Source organism: Gossypium arboreum, chromosome 12 (assembly GCF_025698485.1).
Source record: "Gossypium arboreum isolate Shixiya-1 chromosome 12, ASM2569848v2, whole genome shotgun sequence".
In the NCBI taxonomy this organism is placed as follows: Eukaryota; Viridiplantae; Streptophyta; class Magnoliopsida; order Malvales; family Malvaceae; genus Gossypium; species Gossypium arboreum.
Genome location: NC_069081.1, coordinates 27,455,631 through 27,471,674, shown reverse-complemented (window position 1 = coordinate 27,471,674; position 16,044 = coordinate 27,455,631). Strand labels below are relative to the sequence as shown.

Here is a 16,044-nt window from a genome sequence, read left to right as displayed (position 1 = left end):
TGTCAATTGGTGGGCAAAATATGTGAACTTGGCTTGCTAACCCCTCGTGTTCGACACCGGCGATGGTCTCGGGTTCGGGGTGTTACAATTTTATTGGTATTAGAGCCACGGTTTAGTCGATTCTAGGACTACCGTGAGGTGTTTGGGGTCTAGCTATACATGCCATTAAATGATGAATCGATAGTGTGGTGATTTCTGACAATTTGACTTTGAGTTTGTTTATAGCAATGGATCCCGATCCCAACCGAGCAATAGCTGATGATGTGGAGAGTGTGGCGCTGCTCCCGCACAAGGGACAGCGGCAGACTCTCAACCTATGGCCAGCAATCCGAATGATGAGGCTAGGCAAGCCTTTTATAGTGTGATGAGCGAATGGTTTAACCAATACATTCGAACTAACACGGTGTTCCACAACCTCCATTCCCGACAAATGCAACCCCGCACCTACAATACCTCCGATGGCGACCAAATAAGGTCAAGTAAGCCCCCAGTCGATAGGATTCGAAAACATGGGGCCACTGAATTTAAGGCTACGGATGATGATGATGCCGAGCGAGCTGAATTTTGGTTGGATAACACTATCCGGGTGCTCGATGAGCTATCCTGTACACCCGATGAGTGCTTAAAGTGTACCATCTCCTTGCTACGTGAGTCCGCCTACTATTGGTGGAGTACTCTGACTTCTGTGGTACCTAGAGAGCAAGTGACTTGGGAATTCTTTCAAACCGAGTTCCGAAAAAAGTATATCAGTCAGAGATTCATCGACCAAAAGCGAAGGAATTCCTTGACCTTAAGCAAGGTTCTATGTCGATTACCGACTACTGAACGAAAATTTGTGAGGCTTAGCCGACGCAGCGAGAATGCATTTCGTCCAAAGCCATTATGTGTAAACGTTTGAGGATGGGCTGAATGATGATATAAGGATGTTCGTTGGCATTCTCGAGATACGAGAGTTCGTAGTACTTGTTGAGCGAGCTTGTAAAGCCAAGAGCTTAGAAAGGAGAAACAAAAAGCTGATGTGGGAACTGGAGAATTCCGAAAGAGGTCCTCGGGAAAGTCTCTTCAACAAGCATCGAAGAGATTTCGAGATGATGCGAGCCGGTCTGAGGCGTTTGGGCTTTTCTAGACGAGGACGCGATCGACCCCTGTGACCACACGAGTCACTTCGATCGCCGATGGTGGAAATGATCGCCGAGAGAGGGCGGAGTGTCCACATTGTGACAAATGGCATTCGGGGAGCTGTTGGTTTCGTGATCGCTCCTGCTATAAGTGTGGGTCGGCCGACCACTTTATGAAGGATTGCCCGAGGATGCATGAACAAAATGTAAGTCAGAGTGGAAACCCGGGTGCTATCACTGCTCGAGGTAGGCCACCTAGAAATGTGGGCAATGTCAGTGGCGGTCAGAGAGGATCTAGAGATGCTACCATCAGATCTGAGGCTCGTGCTCTGCTAGGACTTATGCCATCTGGCGCACGCGAGGATCTTGCCTCTCCGATGTCATTACCGGTACTTTGACTCTTTTCAATACTAATGTGATTGCTTTGGTTGACCCTGGTTCTACTCATTCTTATATATGTGAAACCTTAGCATCCAGTAAGACTTTGCCTATTGAGTCTACTGAGTTTGTAATTCGAGTGTCAAACCCCTTGGGTCATTACGTGCTTGTCAACAAAGTGTGCAAGAAAAGTCCCCTAGTGTTCCGAGGTTCTTGTTTTCCGACGGACTTGATGCTTTTGCCGTTCGATGAGTTCGACGTTATTCTTGGTTTGGATTGGTTGACCATGCACGATGCGGTTGTAAATTGCAAGAGCAAGACTATCGATTTGAGGTGCGCGAATAATGAAATAATTCGGGTTGAGTCCACGGACTTAAAGGGGTTGCCAGCTGTAATATCAGCAATGTTGGCCCGAAAATATGTAAGAAAAGGGTGCGAAGCGTACCTTGCGTACGTGCTCGATGACAAGGAATCGGAAAAGAAACCCGAATCTGTGTCAGTGGTTTGTGAATACCCGGATGTTTTCCCTGAAGAATTGTCGGGTTTACCACCTGTTCGAGAAATAGAATTTGGCATCGAATTGGTACCTGGTACCACTCCAATTTCGATAGCTCCGTATCGTATGGCACCAACGGAATTAATGGAGTTGAAAGCTCAGTTGCAAGAATTGGTGGATAGAGGTTTTGCTTGCCCGAGTTTCTCGCCTTGGGGTGCACCAGTGTTGTTCGTGAAAAAGAAGGATGGAACCATGCGGCTGTGCATCGACTATCGTCAGCTTAATAAAGCGACGATAAAGAACAAATATCCGTTACCACGTATCGATGACTTGTTCGATCAACTGAAGGGAGCCTCAGTGTTCTCGAAAATAGATTTGAGATCGGGCTATTATCAATTGCGAATCGAGATTGGACGTACCCAAGACGCCTTGAAACAAGATATGGTCACTATGAGTTCCTAGTGATGCCGTTTGGGCTCACAAATGCCCTACGGTATTTATGGATTTAATGAATCGGATCTTCGCACCATATTTGGATCGATTAAGTAGTCGTGTTCATTGATGACATCTTGGTCTATTCAAGAAATGAGACCGAACATGCTGAACACCGCGGTTAGTCTTTGCAAATTTTACTGAATAAGCAATTATATGCTAAGTTCAGCAAGTGTGAGTTACGGTTAAGAGAGGTTAGCTTATTGGGTCATGTGGTATCTCAGATCGGTATTCGAGTCGACCGAATAAAATTTCAGCCATACTTAATTGGAAGCCTCAGAAATATTAATGAGGTTCAAGCTTTTTGGGGCTTCTTAGGTTATTACCGACGATTTGTAAAAGGCTTCGTAATATCGATTTTGGGCCTAGTCGGAATAGTGGTTTCGTGACCACAAAATCCGAGATATAAATAATTATTTTATGATTATTTTAAGGTCTATGATATGATTGCATGATTGTGTGAAAATTTCGTGAAGAAATTTTATGCATAAAGTGCTTAATTTGAAATTTGGGACTAAATTGAATAAATTGCAAAACTTGTGTTCTAGAAGTATTTTGCATAAAATTGAATTAGATTATTAATTAGAGGTCCTTAAAGAGTAATTTTACCAATTTCTAAGTCTATGGACAAAAATTAGGACATGGAAGGAATTTTGGAAAGTTTAGTAGTAAGGGCATTTTGGTCATTTAGGGGTAAAATGAATTAAAATACAAAATTAAAAGCCAATTTTGCTCATCTTCAACCCCATGGCCGAATATAGCAAGGAGAAACCATGGCTAGGGTTTTCAAGCTTCCAAGCTCGATTGTAAGTCCGTTCTAGCCTCGTTTTTAATGATTTTTACGTTTTTGGAGTCCGTAGCTCGATTTAGCTTATGCTAGCAATAATTTAACCTAGGGTTTATATTTGGAAAAATACCCATAGGTGAAATTTGTGTATTTTGGTGTTTTATGATAGAATATGAGGTTTTAAATTATGTTAGACAACTTGTGCTACTCGGTTTTAAGTGAAAACGAGCAAAAGGGCTTAATCGGTAAAAATACCTAATAGTCATAAGTACATGTTAGAGTGAGAATTTGATGTTGCCATAGAAGGAAAAATAATCAGCATGTCATAAAACATAAGAAAATAGGCTGAATTTTAATTTACGAGCTTTGGGGAAAAAGTGTAAATATGCAAAAGTTTAGGGCAAAATTGTAATTTTTCCAAAATATGATTTTGGGTCAATTTGAATAATGTGAGTCCTAATTAGACTATATTTTAAATGATAGAGCAAGGAAAACTGAAATTCGGGCTAAAATGGGGAAAATACCAAGTTGTGGACTAAATGGTAAAATAGCCATTTTCAGCATACGAGGTAAGTTCATATGTAAATGTTGGTAACATAGTTATTATTTTAAATGTTTTAATGTTTTTTAAATGATATGATAATTATTATGAAATATTATACTTGTGATAATTGTTTGATAATATGTTAAATTATGTGATATACTTGGAAAATGTGAAATACTACCGAGTATCGATATCGGCATTCCGTAGAAGATGGTTGAGACACATGATTGGGAAAAAGGTCCCGTTGAACCTTAGGAATGGATTAGGATACAAGTGACATGTCACTGGGATATTTGGGCATCCGAACTCGTTGAGTTGAGTCCGAGTTCACTTATGGATGCGGCGTCCAGAACTCGTTGAGTTGAGTCCGAGTTCGTGAGATGTAACTAGGCATCCGAACTCGTTGAGTTGAGTCCGAGTTCACTTATGGATGCGAACGCCCGAGCTCGCTGAGTTGAGTCCGAGTTCACTTATGGGCGGGTTACATGGTAGCTTGGCTACATATGTGGCACTTATGTGCAAACTTTCCATGTATCCGAATTATATTCGATGTGTTCAACGGGTAAAGTTCTACTCAAATGGAGGAATACTCAAGATGAAAGGGACGTATTGGTAAGTGTTGCAAAATGGATAATTTGAACCGGTATGTACTTAACCCTCGGGTTGAAAACTCGATATAACAACAATATGGTAAGATGATAAATGAAAAGGTGATATGAATGTCTTGGTGATGATTATGCAAATGATGTTTTATGTTTGCTTATATGGTTATGTTACTTGCTATTTGCATGTGAGCTTACTAAGCATTTATGCTTACTCCCTCCTTTTCATTCCTTGTAGTGTTGACAAGCCAGCTCGAAAATCGGAAACGGTCGGAGGCACGCTCACACTATCCGTATACCATCTTGGCATAATGGCTTGTATATTTTGAGTATGGCATGTATAGCATTATAATCATTTTGTATATATGGTCTTATGATATGGTTATTGAGTGGTATGGAAATAGAAATGCTTGGTAATGATTAGCCATTGGAATGGCTAATCATGATCATATTTGGTATTATGTATGTCAAATTGCTAGCTAATCCATGGAAACCATGAAATAGGTAAAATTTACCATAAAATAGATTCAGACAACAGCAGTGACGTGAGTTTGAAAAATCACTAAAAATAGTAGAAATGGAATTAAATAATGAATAAGTTATGGAATCGAAGCTTGATGAGTCTATTTTCATATGGAATAAGAAAAACAGGTATATGAGCTATATTTTATGAGATGTCTAAATTTTTGTGAAACAGGGCCAGAGTGATTTCTGGATCCCCTGTTCTGACTTTGGAAATTCACCATAAATTTTACAAAGATAATTAGAAGTCACGCTTTATATGTACAGATTCCTTATTGAGTCTAGTTTTATTAGAGATAAACGGCATAGTCATTGAAGCTCTGTACAGGGAGATATCTGATTCGTAATACACTGAGGTCAGAGTAGTTGAACCCTGAAACAGGGGAGACTTTAACTAATAAACTGTACTAATTGGCCCAACCAAAAATTCTAGAAAAAAATTAGTAGATATATATATGAGTCTAGTTTCAGGAAAAATTTATGGAATTGGATTTCGAGTTTTGTAACTCGAGATATGATTTTTAAAGCGACTGTGATGCAGTTAGCCAGCTTGTCTGGAAATTTTAAAATGAATTGTATGAGCTGTTTAATTAATGAATTAAGTCCGTTAACACCTCGTGTTCGACTCCGGCAACGGTCTTGGGTACGGGGTGTTACATTTAGTTGTAATATCCTGATTTTGGGCCTAGTCGGAATAGTGGTTTCGTGACCACAAAATCCGAGATATAAATAATTATTTTATGATTATTTTAAGGTCTATGATATGATTGCATGATTGTGTGAAAATTTCGTGAAGAAATTTTATGCATAAAGTGCTTAATTTGAAATTTGGGACTAAATTGAATAAATTGCAAAACTTGTGTTCTAGAAGTATTTTGCATAAAATTGAATTAGATTATTAATTAGAGGTCCTTAAAGAGTAATTTTACCAATTTCTAAGTCTATGGACAAAAATTAGGACATGGAAGGAATTTTGGAAAGTTTAGTAGTAAGGGCATTTTGGTCATTTAGGGTAAAATGAATTAAAATACAAAATTAAAGCCAATTTTGCTCATCTTCAACCCCATGGCCGAATATAGCAAGGAGAAACCATGGCTAGGGTTTTCAAGCTTCCAAGCTCGATTGTAAGTCCGTTCTAGCCTCGTTTTAATGATTTTTACGTTTTGGAGTCCGGTAGCTCGATTTAGCTTATGCTAGCAATAATTTAACCTAGGGTTTATATTTGGAAAAATACCCATAGGTGAAATTTGTGTATTTTGGTGTTTTATGATAGAATATGAGGTTTTAAATTATGTTAGACAACTTGTGCTACTCGGTTTTAAGTGAAAACGAGCAAAGGGCTTAATCGGTAAAAATACCTAATAGTCATAAGTACATGTTAGAGTGAGAATTTGATGTTGCCATAGAAGGAAAAATAATCAGCATGTCATAAAACATAAGAAAATAGGCTGAATTTTAATTTACGAGCTTTGGGGAAAAGTGTAAATATGCAAAAGTTTAGGGGCAAAATTGTAATTTTTCCAAAATATGATTTTGGGTCAATTTGAATAATGTGAGTCCTAATTAGACTATATTTTAAATGATAGAGCAAGGAAAACTGAAATTGGGCTAAAATGGGGAAAATACCAAGTTGTGGACGAAATGGTAAAATAGCCATTTTCGCATACGAGGTAAGTTCATATGTAAATGTTGGTAACATAGTTATTATTTTAAATGTTTTAATGTTTTTTAAATGATATGATAATTATTATGAAATATTATACTTGTGATAATTGTTTGATAATATGTTAAATTATGTGATATACTTGGAAAATGTGAAATACTACCGAGTATCGGTATCGGCATTCCGTAGAAGATGGTTGAGACACATGATTGGGAAAAAGGTCCCGTTGAACCTTAGGAATGGATTAGGATACAAGTGACATGTCACTGGGATATTTGGGCATCCGAACTCGTTGAGTTGAGTCCGAGTTCACTTATGGATGCGGCGTCCAACTCGTTGAGTTGAGTCCGAGTTCGTGAGATGTAACTAGGCATCCGAACTCGTTGAGTTGAGTCCGAGTTCACTTATGGATGCGAACGCCCGAGCTCGCTGAGTTGAGTCCGAGTTCACTTATGGGCGGGTTACATGGTAGCTTGGCTACATATGTGGCACTTATGTGCAAACTTTCCATGTATCCGAATTATATTCGATGTGTTCAACGGGTAAAGTTCTACTCAAATGGAGGAATACTCAAGATGAAAGGGACGTATTGGTAAGTGTTGCAAAATGGATAATTTGAACCGGTATGTACTTAACCCTCGGGTTGAAAACTCGATATAACAACAATATGGTAAGATGATAAATGAAAAGGTGATATGAATGTCTTGGTGATGATTATGCAAATGATGTTTTATGTTTGCTTATATGGTTATGTTACTTGCTATTTGCATGTGAGCTTACTAAGCATTTATGCTTACTCCTCCTTTTCATTCCTTGTAGTGTTGACAAGCCAGCTCGGAAATCGGAAGCGGTCGGAGGCACGCTCACACTATCCGTATACCATCTTGGCATAATGGCTTGTATATTTTGAGTATGGCATGTATAGCATTATAATCATTTTGTATATATGGTCTTATGATATGGTTATTGAGTGGTATGGAAATAGAAATGCTTGGTAATGATTAGCCATTGGAATGGCTAATCATGATCATATTTGGTATTATGTATGTCAAATTGCTAGCTAATCCATGGAAACCATGAAATAGGTAAAATTTACCATAAAATAGATTCAGACAACAGCAGTGACGTGAGTTTGAAAAATCACTAAAAATAGTAGAAATGGAATTAAATAATGAATAAGTTATGGAATCGAAGCTTGATGAGTCTATTTTCATATGGAATAAGAAAAACAGGTATATGAGCTATATTTTATGAGATGTCTAAATTTTTGTGAAACAGGGCCAGAGTGATTTCTGGATCCCTGTTCTGACTTTGGAAATTCACCATAAATTTTACAAAGATAATTAGAAGTCACGCTTTATATGTACAGATTCCTTATTGAGTCTAGTTTTATTAGAGATAAACGGCATAGTCATTGAAGCTCTGTACAGGGAGATATCTGATTCGTAATACACTGAGGTCAGAGTAGTTGAACCCTGAAACAGGGAGACTTTAACTAATAAACTGTACTAATTGGCCCAACCAAAATTCTAGAAAAAATTAGTAGATATATATATGAGTCTAGTTTCAGGAAAAATTTATGGAATTGGATTTCGAGTTTTGTAACTCGAGATATGATTTTAAAGCGACTGTGATGCAGTTAGCCAGCTTGTCTGGAAATTTTAAAATGAATTGTATGAGCTGTTTAATTAATGAATTAAGTCCGTTAACACCTCGTGTTCGACTCGCAACGGTCTTGGGTGCGGGTGTTACATTTAGTTGTAATATCCTGATTTTGGGCCTAGTCGGAATAGTGGTTTCGTGACCACAAAATCCGAGATATAAATAATTATTTTATGATTATTTTAAGGTCTATGATATGATTGCATGATTGTGTGAAAATTTCGTGAAGAAATTTTATGCATAAAGTGCTTAATTTGAAATTTGGGACTAAATTGAATAAATTGCAAAACTTGTGTTCTAGAAGTATTTTGCATAAAATTGAATTAGATTATTAATTAGAGGTCCTTAAAGAGTAATTTTACCAATTTCTAAGTCTATGGACAAAAATTAGGACATGGAAGGAATTTTGGAAAGTTTAGTAGTAAGGGCATTTTGGTCATTTAGGGTAAAATGAATTAAAATACAAAATTAAAAGCCAATTTTGCTCATCTTCAACCCCATGGCCGAATATAGCAAGGAGAAACCATGGCTAGGGTTTTTCAAGCTTCCAAGCTCGATTGTAAGTCCGTTCTAGCCTCGTTTTTAATGATTTTTACGTTTTTGGAGTCCCGGTAGCTCGATTTAGCTTATGCTAGCAATAATTTAACCTAGGGTTTATATTTGGAAAAATACCCATAGGTGAAATTTGTGTATTTTGGTGTTTTATGATAGAATATGAGGTTTTAAATTATGTTAGACAACTTGTGCTACTCGGTTTTAAGTGAAAACGAGCAAAAGGGCTTAATCGGTAAAAATACCTAATAGTCATAAGTACATGTTAGAGTGAGAATTTGATGTTGCCATAGAAGGAAAAATAATCAGCATGTCATAAAACATAAGAAAATAGGCTGAATTTTAATTTACGAGCTTTGGGGAAAAGTGTAAATATGCAAAAGTTTAGGGCAAAATTGTAATTTTTCCAAAATATGATTTTGGGTCAATTTGAATAATGTGAGTCCTAATTAGACTATATTTTAAATGATAGAGCAAGGAAAACTGAAATTGGGCTAAAATGGGGAAAATACCAAGTTGTGGGCGAAATGGTAAAAATAGCCATTTTAGCATACGAGGTAAGTTCATATGTAAATGTTGGTAACATAGTTATTATTTTAAATGTTTTAATGTTTTTTAAATGATATGATAATTATTATGAAATATTATACTTGTGATAATTGTTTGATAATATGTTAAATTATGTGATATACTTGGAAAATGTGAAATACTACCGAGTATCGGTATCGGCATTCCGTAGAAGATGGTTGAGACACATGATTGGGAAAAAGGTCCCGTTGAACCTTAGGAATGGATTAGGATACAAGTGACATGTCACTGGGATATTTGGGCATCCGAACTCGTTGAGTTGAGTCCGAGTTCACTTATGGATGCGAGCGTCCGAACTCGTTGAGTTGAGTCCGAGTTCGTGAGATGTAACTAGGCATCCGAACTCGTTGAGTTGAGTCCGAGTTCACTTATGGATGCGAACGCCCGAGCTCGCTGAGTTGAGTCCGAGTTCACTTATGGGCGGGTTACATGGTAGCTTGGCTACATATGTGGCACTTATGTGCAAACTTTCCATGTATCCGAATTATATTCCGATGTGTTCAACGGGTAAAGTTCTACTCAAATGGAGGAATACTCAAGATGAAAGGGACGTATTGGTAAGTGTTGCAAAATGGATAATTTGAACCGGTATGTACTTAACCCTCGGGTTGAAAACTCGATATAACAACAATATGGTAAGATGATAAATGAAAAGGTGATATGAATGTCTTGGTGATGATTATGCAAATGATGTTTTATGTTTGCTTATATGGTTATGTTACTTGCTATTTGCATGTGAGCTTACTAAGCATTTATGCTTACTCCCTCCTTTTCATTCCTTGTAGTGTTGACAAGCCAGCTCGGAAATCGGAAACGGTCGGAGGCACGCTCACACTATCCGTATACCATCTTGGCATAATGGCTTGTATATTTTGAGTATGGCATGTATAGCATTATAATCATTTTGTATATATGGTCTTATGATATGGTTATTGAGTGGTATGGAAATAGAAATGCTTGGTAATGATTAGCCATTGGAATGGCTAATCATGATCATATTTGGTATTATGTATGTCAAATTGCTAGCTAATCCATGGAAACCATGAAATAGGTAAAATTTACCATAAAATAGATTCAGACAACAGCAGTGACGTGAGTTTGAAAAATCACTAAAAATAGTAGAAATGGAATTAAATAATGAATAAGTTATGGAATCGAAGCTTGATGAGTCTATTTTCATATGGAATAAGAAAAACAGGTATATGAGCTATATTTTATGAGATGTCTAAATTTTTGTGAAACAGGGCCAGAGTGATTTCTGGATCCCTGTTCTGACTTTGGAAATTCACCATAAATTTTACAAAGATAATTAGAAGTCACGCTTTATATGTACAGATTCCTTATTGAGTCTAGTTTTATTAGAGATAAACGGCATAGTCATTGAAGCTCTGTACAGGGAGATATCTGATTCGTAATACACTGAGGTCAGAGTAGTTGAACCCTGAAACAGGGGAGACTTTAACTAATAAACTGTACTAATTGGCCCAACCAAAAATTCTAGAAAAAAATTAGTAGATATATATATGAGTCTAGTTTCAGGAAAAATTTATGGAATTGGATTTCGAGTTTTGTAACTCGAGATATGATTTTTAAAGCGACTGTGATGCAGTTAGCCAGCTTGTCTGGAAATTTTAAAATGAATTGTATGAGCTGTTTAATTAATGAATTAAGTCCGTTAACACCTCGTGTTCGACTCCGGCAACGGTCTCGGGTATGGGGTGTTACAGCTTCTCAACGATAGCCACGCCGATGACGAAGCTACTCCAAAAGGATGTTAAGTTCGAATGGACGGAGAAATGCCAAAAAAAAAGTTTCGATCAACTGAAAACTTATTTGACTGAAGCCCCAATTTTAGTGCAACCCGAATCTGGCAAAGAGTTTGTCATCTATAGTGACGCCTCCCTCCTTGTGTTAGGTTGCGTATTGATGCAAGAAGGTCGAGTTGTGGCCTATGCGTCGAGGCAATTAAAGCCACACGAGAAAAATTATCCGACCCATGATCTCGAATTGGCCTCCATTGTGTTCGCCTTAAAGATATGGCGACATTACTTATTTGGTGAAAGGTGCCATGTGTACTCGGATCACAAAAGTCTCAAATATTTGATGACCCAAAGAGACTTAAATCTGCGACAAAGACGTTGGCTCGAGCTGTTAAAGGATTATGAGCTGATCATTGACTATCACCCGGGAAAGGCGAATGTGGTTGCGGATGCCTTGAGTCGTAAATCATTATTCGCTTTACGAGCGATGAACGTGCACTTGTCTGTTCAATCCGATAGTGTATTAGTAGCTGAATTGAAAGCCAAACCACTGTTGATACATCAAATTCGAGAAGCTCAGAAAGTCGACGACGAGTTGGCTGCAAAACGGGCTGAGTGTGTGCCGAACAAGGACTCGGAATTTCAAATCGATGATGACGATTGTTTGAGGTTCAAAAGTCGTCTGTGTGTTCCAAAGAATTTGGAACTCATTTTGATAATTCTGAATGAAGCCCATTGTAGCTGAATGGCAATCCACCCGGGGAGTACGAAGATGTACAACGATTTGAAACGTCGGTTTTGGTGGCATGGTATGAAGCGAGACATCTCGACTTTGTTTGAGATGTTTAATATGTCAACAAGTGAAAACGGAACATCGGTGCCTTGAGATTACTTCAGCCAATCACGATACCCGAGTGGAAATGGGATCGAGTCACAATGGACTTTGTATCCGGACTGCCATTGTCAGCAAGTAAGAAGGATGCGGTTTGGGTCGTGGTAGATCGATTGACTAAGTCGGCCCACTTTGTCCCCGTACGTACGGATTTTTCAATGGACAAATTAGCCGAATTGTACGTTTCTCAGATTGTGAGATTACATGGGGTGCCTATTTCCATCGTGTCGGATAGAGATCCGAGATTTACCTCGCGATTTTGGAAAAAGTTGCAAGAAGCTTTGGGTACCAAGTTGCATTTCAGACCGCTTTCACCCCAAACCGATGGTCAATCCGGCGGATAATTCAGATACTTGAGGATATGTTAAGATGTTGCGTCCTCGAGTTTAGTGGTTCATGGGAACGGTATTTGCCGTTGATTGAATTCGCTTACATCAACAGCTTTCAATCAAGTATTAAGATGGCACCCTACGAGGCCTTATGCGGTCGTAAATGCCGTACACCATTGTTTTGGACCGAGCTTGGTGAAAGCAAGATTTTCGGGTGGATTTGATTAGAGATGCTGAACAGAAAGTGAAAGTAATCCGTGAAAATCAAGATAGCCTCCGATCGTCGAAGTCGATGCGCGGACTGAAGCGTAAGGATATCGAGTATCGTGGGTGATAAAGTGTTTCTCAAGGTATCGCCTTGGAAAAAGATACTCAGATTCGACCGTAAGGGCAAGTTGAGCCCGAGGTTCATTGGGCCATATGAGATATCCGAGCGAGTCGGTCCAGTGGCATATCGTTTGATTTTACCCCCTGAACTCGAAAAGGTTCACGATGTCTTTCACGTTTCGATGCTTCGACGCTATAGATCCGATCCATCGCACGTGATTAGTCAATCAGAAATTGAAATTCAAGCTAATATGAGTTATGAGGAAGAACCGATTCGTATCCTATCACGAGAAGTGAAAGTGTTGTGAAACAAGCGGGTTCCGCTAGTAAAAGTGTTATGGCTCAAGCACGGGATGGAAGAAGCTACTTGGGAGACCGAGAACTCTATGAAAGAGCGATATCCAAACCTATTTACCGGTAAGATTTTCGGGGACGAAAATTTCTTAAGTGGGGGAGAGTTGTGACAGCCCAAAATTGACCCTAGTCGGAATGTGGTTTCGGGACCACAAAACCGAGGCATAAAATAATTAAAAATTTATTTTGATGCCTATAATATGTGTGTGCTCATGTATGACATTTTATGATGATTGATTTAGTGTTATAAGGGTGAATTCCACAAGAAAGGACTTAGTAGTGAACTTTGAAAGTATGATAGGAAATGTGTGATGACTAATTAAAGCATGCATGCAAAATAATGGACTTGCATGTCAAATTCCCCTTTATAGGTGGTGGCCGGCCATGACAAGGAGGATGGGCTAAACATGTCATGAAACATGTTTTGTTGGTGCATTAGGGTGAAATAATAAACAAAGGTGTATGGGTGATAAAAAATGAAAAAAAAATGTGTGTGAGTGTGGTAATCCCCCCTTGCAGTGAGTTGAGAAAGAAGGAAGAAAAAATTTGTTGTGTTCTTCCTTTCTCATCCTTTTGGCCGAAAATCATAAGGAGAAAGAAAGAAAAATTTTGTTCATCCTTTCTTTGAGCCAAAACTAAGGAAGAAGGAGGATTTTTGCTTCATGCTTGGTTTGGAAGAGATCTAGAAGGAGATTTGGCTAAGTTTGCATCAAGATTAAGGTATGTATGAGGTTGTGTTAGGAGTTTCATGCATGTTTTGGTTGCTAACTTGATGTGCATGTTAGCCATGGCTCAAATCTTTGTTATGCCATGGAAATGGTATTTGGCCAAAGTTGTTATGGTGATAAAGCCATTGCATGCTAAGTGTGAAGCTTGATGATGATGCATGCAATGATGGATTGTCTACTCTTGAGTAAGATTTTGAGTTTTCTTTTGTTCAACCATGATTGAAGTTGAAAAGGGCATGATTGTCATATTCGCCATGATGCATTCATGAGCATGATTCATGCTTCTTGCATGTTAGTTAAAATTTGTATTTTGGATGGCTATGGACACCTTGAAATTCGCCATGCTCATATATGTATATATATGTTGCACATGATGTTTTGGTTATGAAGGAAGTGATGAATATGTTAGTTTAAAGAAGAAGATGTTGAAAATAATTGTGAAATTGCAAGCACATTCGCCTAGCACACATATGAGTGCTTGATGCTATATTATAAGTTTTGAGCTACAATATACAAAGCATTAACTAGTAAAATGCATGCTGTTTTTGTGAGGTATTAAGTGCATAATTGACTTCAACATGTACATGAATATTCGGCCTTGGGTAGCCTATTGAAGGCCTTAGCTTTTCCTTGATGCTCGAATAAATTGTATTGAATTGCTTGATGTAGTATAAAATGTGCATGACCATTGTGTATTCAAGCTAAAGGGTGGCCATATGACCATTTAAACTCCTTGTCATATTCGCCATAAGCTAGCACAATGAGGTTTTAATAAATTGAATTTGTTTGAATTAGCTCAAGAGCTAAGAGGGCCACAATTGGACAAGGGAAGGAAAAAGTGATCGAATAGCCGTAAAAGCCGTTCGACAACATCCGAGGTAAGTCCTCAAGAAGTGACCCTACTTGAATTATGTGAAATGAAGTATGGATGTGTATTGATTATTGATTATGTGTGTATGAGTATTTGAATGATACCCGCTAAGTCCCAAGGCGATTATGCTAGTGATTATAATTGTGTTTGAGCCTTAGTAACGAAAATGAAATATGTATGTCCAATGATTATTGATGTATGTGCGAATGAGAAATTGAATGATATCTGGCTAAGCCCAAGACGTTAATGCTGGAAATTATATCCGGGTTAAGACCCGAAGGCAATTGTGCTAGTGGCTACATCCGGGCTAAGACCCGAAGGCATTCGTGCAAGTTGTTAAATCCGGGCTAAGACCCGAAGGCATTTGTGCAAATCGTGATATCCGGGTTAAGTCCCGTAGGCCTTGGTGCGGGTTACCATAACCGGGCTATGTCCCGAAGGCGTTTGAACGAGTAGCGACATCCGGTTAAACTCTGAAGGTATGTGATTTGAAAATTATAAGCTTGCTGGAAAATTTCAGCTAATGCACTTGTGACATTTCCCAATGACAAGGTAAGTGTGGTGTGTGCTTTGCGCGCTAGGAGTAAGAGCGTATGAATATCCGCTCCTTTGATAGAACGAGTTATCGGCCTTAACGAAGCCGTTATTTGTGTATGAACATAAGAGTTGGGATGGTGAAGTAAGTATGATTATGTGAACGTGTATTAACGAAATGATGCATTTGGCTATGTGAATGTATTGCTTTAATTAAAGCTGATTTTATTGCTTGAGACTTACTAAGCATAACTATGCTTACCCCGTTGCTTTGGCTCTCAGTTTTATAGATTCTGCTCGATAGCAATCAGATTCGGGATCATTAAAGTCGAAGTCATCTACACTATCAAAGCCTCCATCTTGGTATAATTTTGGTTGGAATTTGAAATGGCATGTATAGGACTACCCCTTGTTGGTTTAAAAATGTGGTGATGTATATGTATACGGCCATGCGAAAATGGCTCGTAAAAGGAAGCATGAACTTAGACTATTTTTGGGTTGTATGTATATATATGGTGTCATGATGTGATTATGGATTGGAAATGGGAGTGTTGGTCACATGATCAGCCATTGGTATGGTTAAATTGATCATATATGAACCTTTGTATGGCAAGACTAGTTGGTTCATGGAGACTACAAAATAGGTAAGACCTACCTTAAAAACAGATGCTGCCAGCTGCAGTGACGTGAATGTGAAAAATCACCAAAATTTGTAGGAATGGTATTAAATAGTGAATAAGCTATGTAAATGAACCTTATGAGTCTATTTTCATATGGGAGAAACGAAATGGTCATAGGAGTTACATGTTAAGAGATATTAAGGCTATTGTGAGACAGGGCCTGAA

General features: G+C 38.3%; 1 long non-coding RNA gene across 1 annotated transcript in view; it reads left to right on the top strand.

The window, feature by feature from the left end:
- The window catches only part of LOC128285108 (uncharacterized), a 36,466-nt gene extending 25,978 nt beyond the window's left edge, over positions 1-10,488 (top strand). The window contains exon 2 of the long non-coding RNA XR_008275520.1: positions 10,190-10,488. This is a non-coding gene — a long non-coding RNA (uncharacterized LOC128285108). The remainder of the gene's footprint in view (positions 1-10,189) is intronic.
- The last annotated feature ends 5,556 nt before the right edge of the window (positions 10,489-16,044 follow it).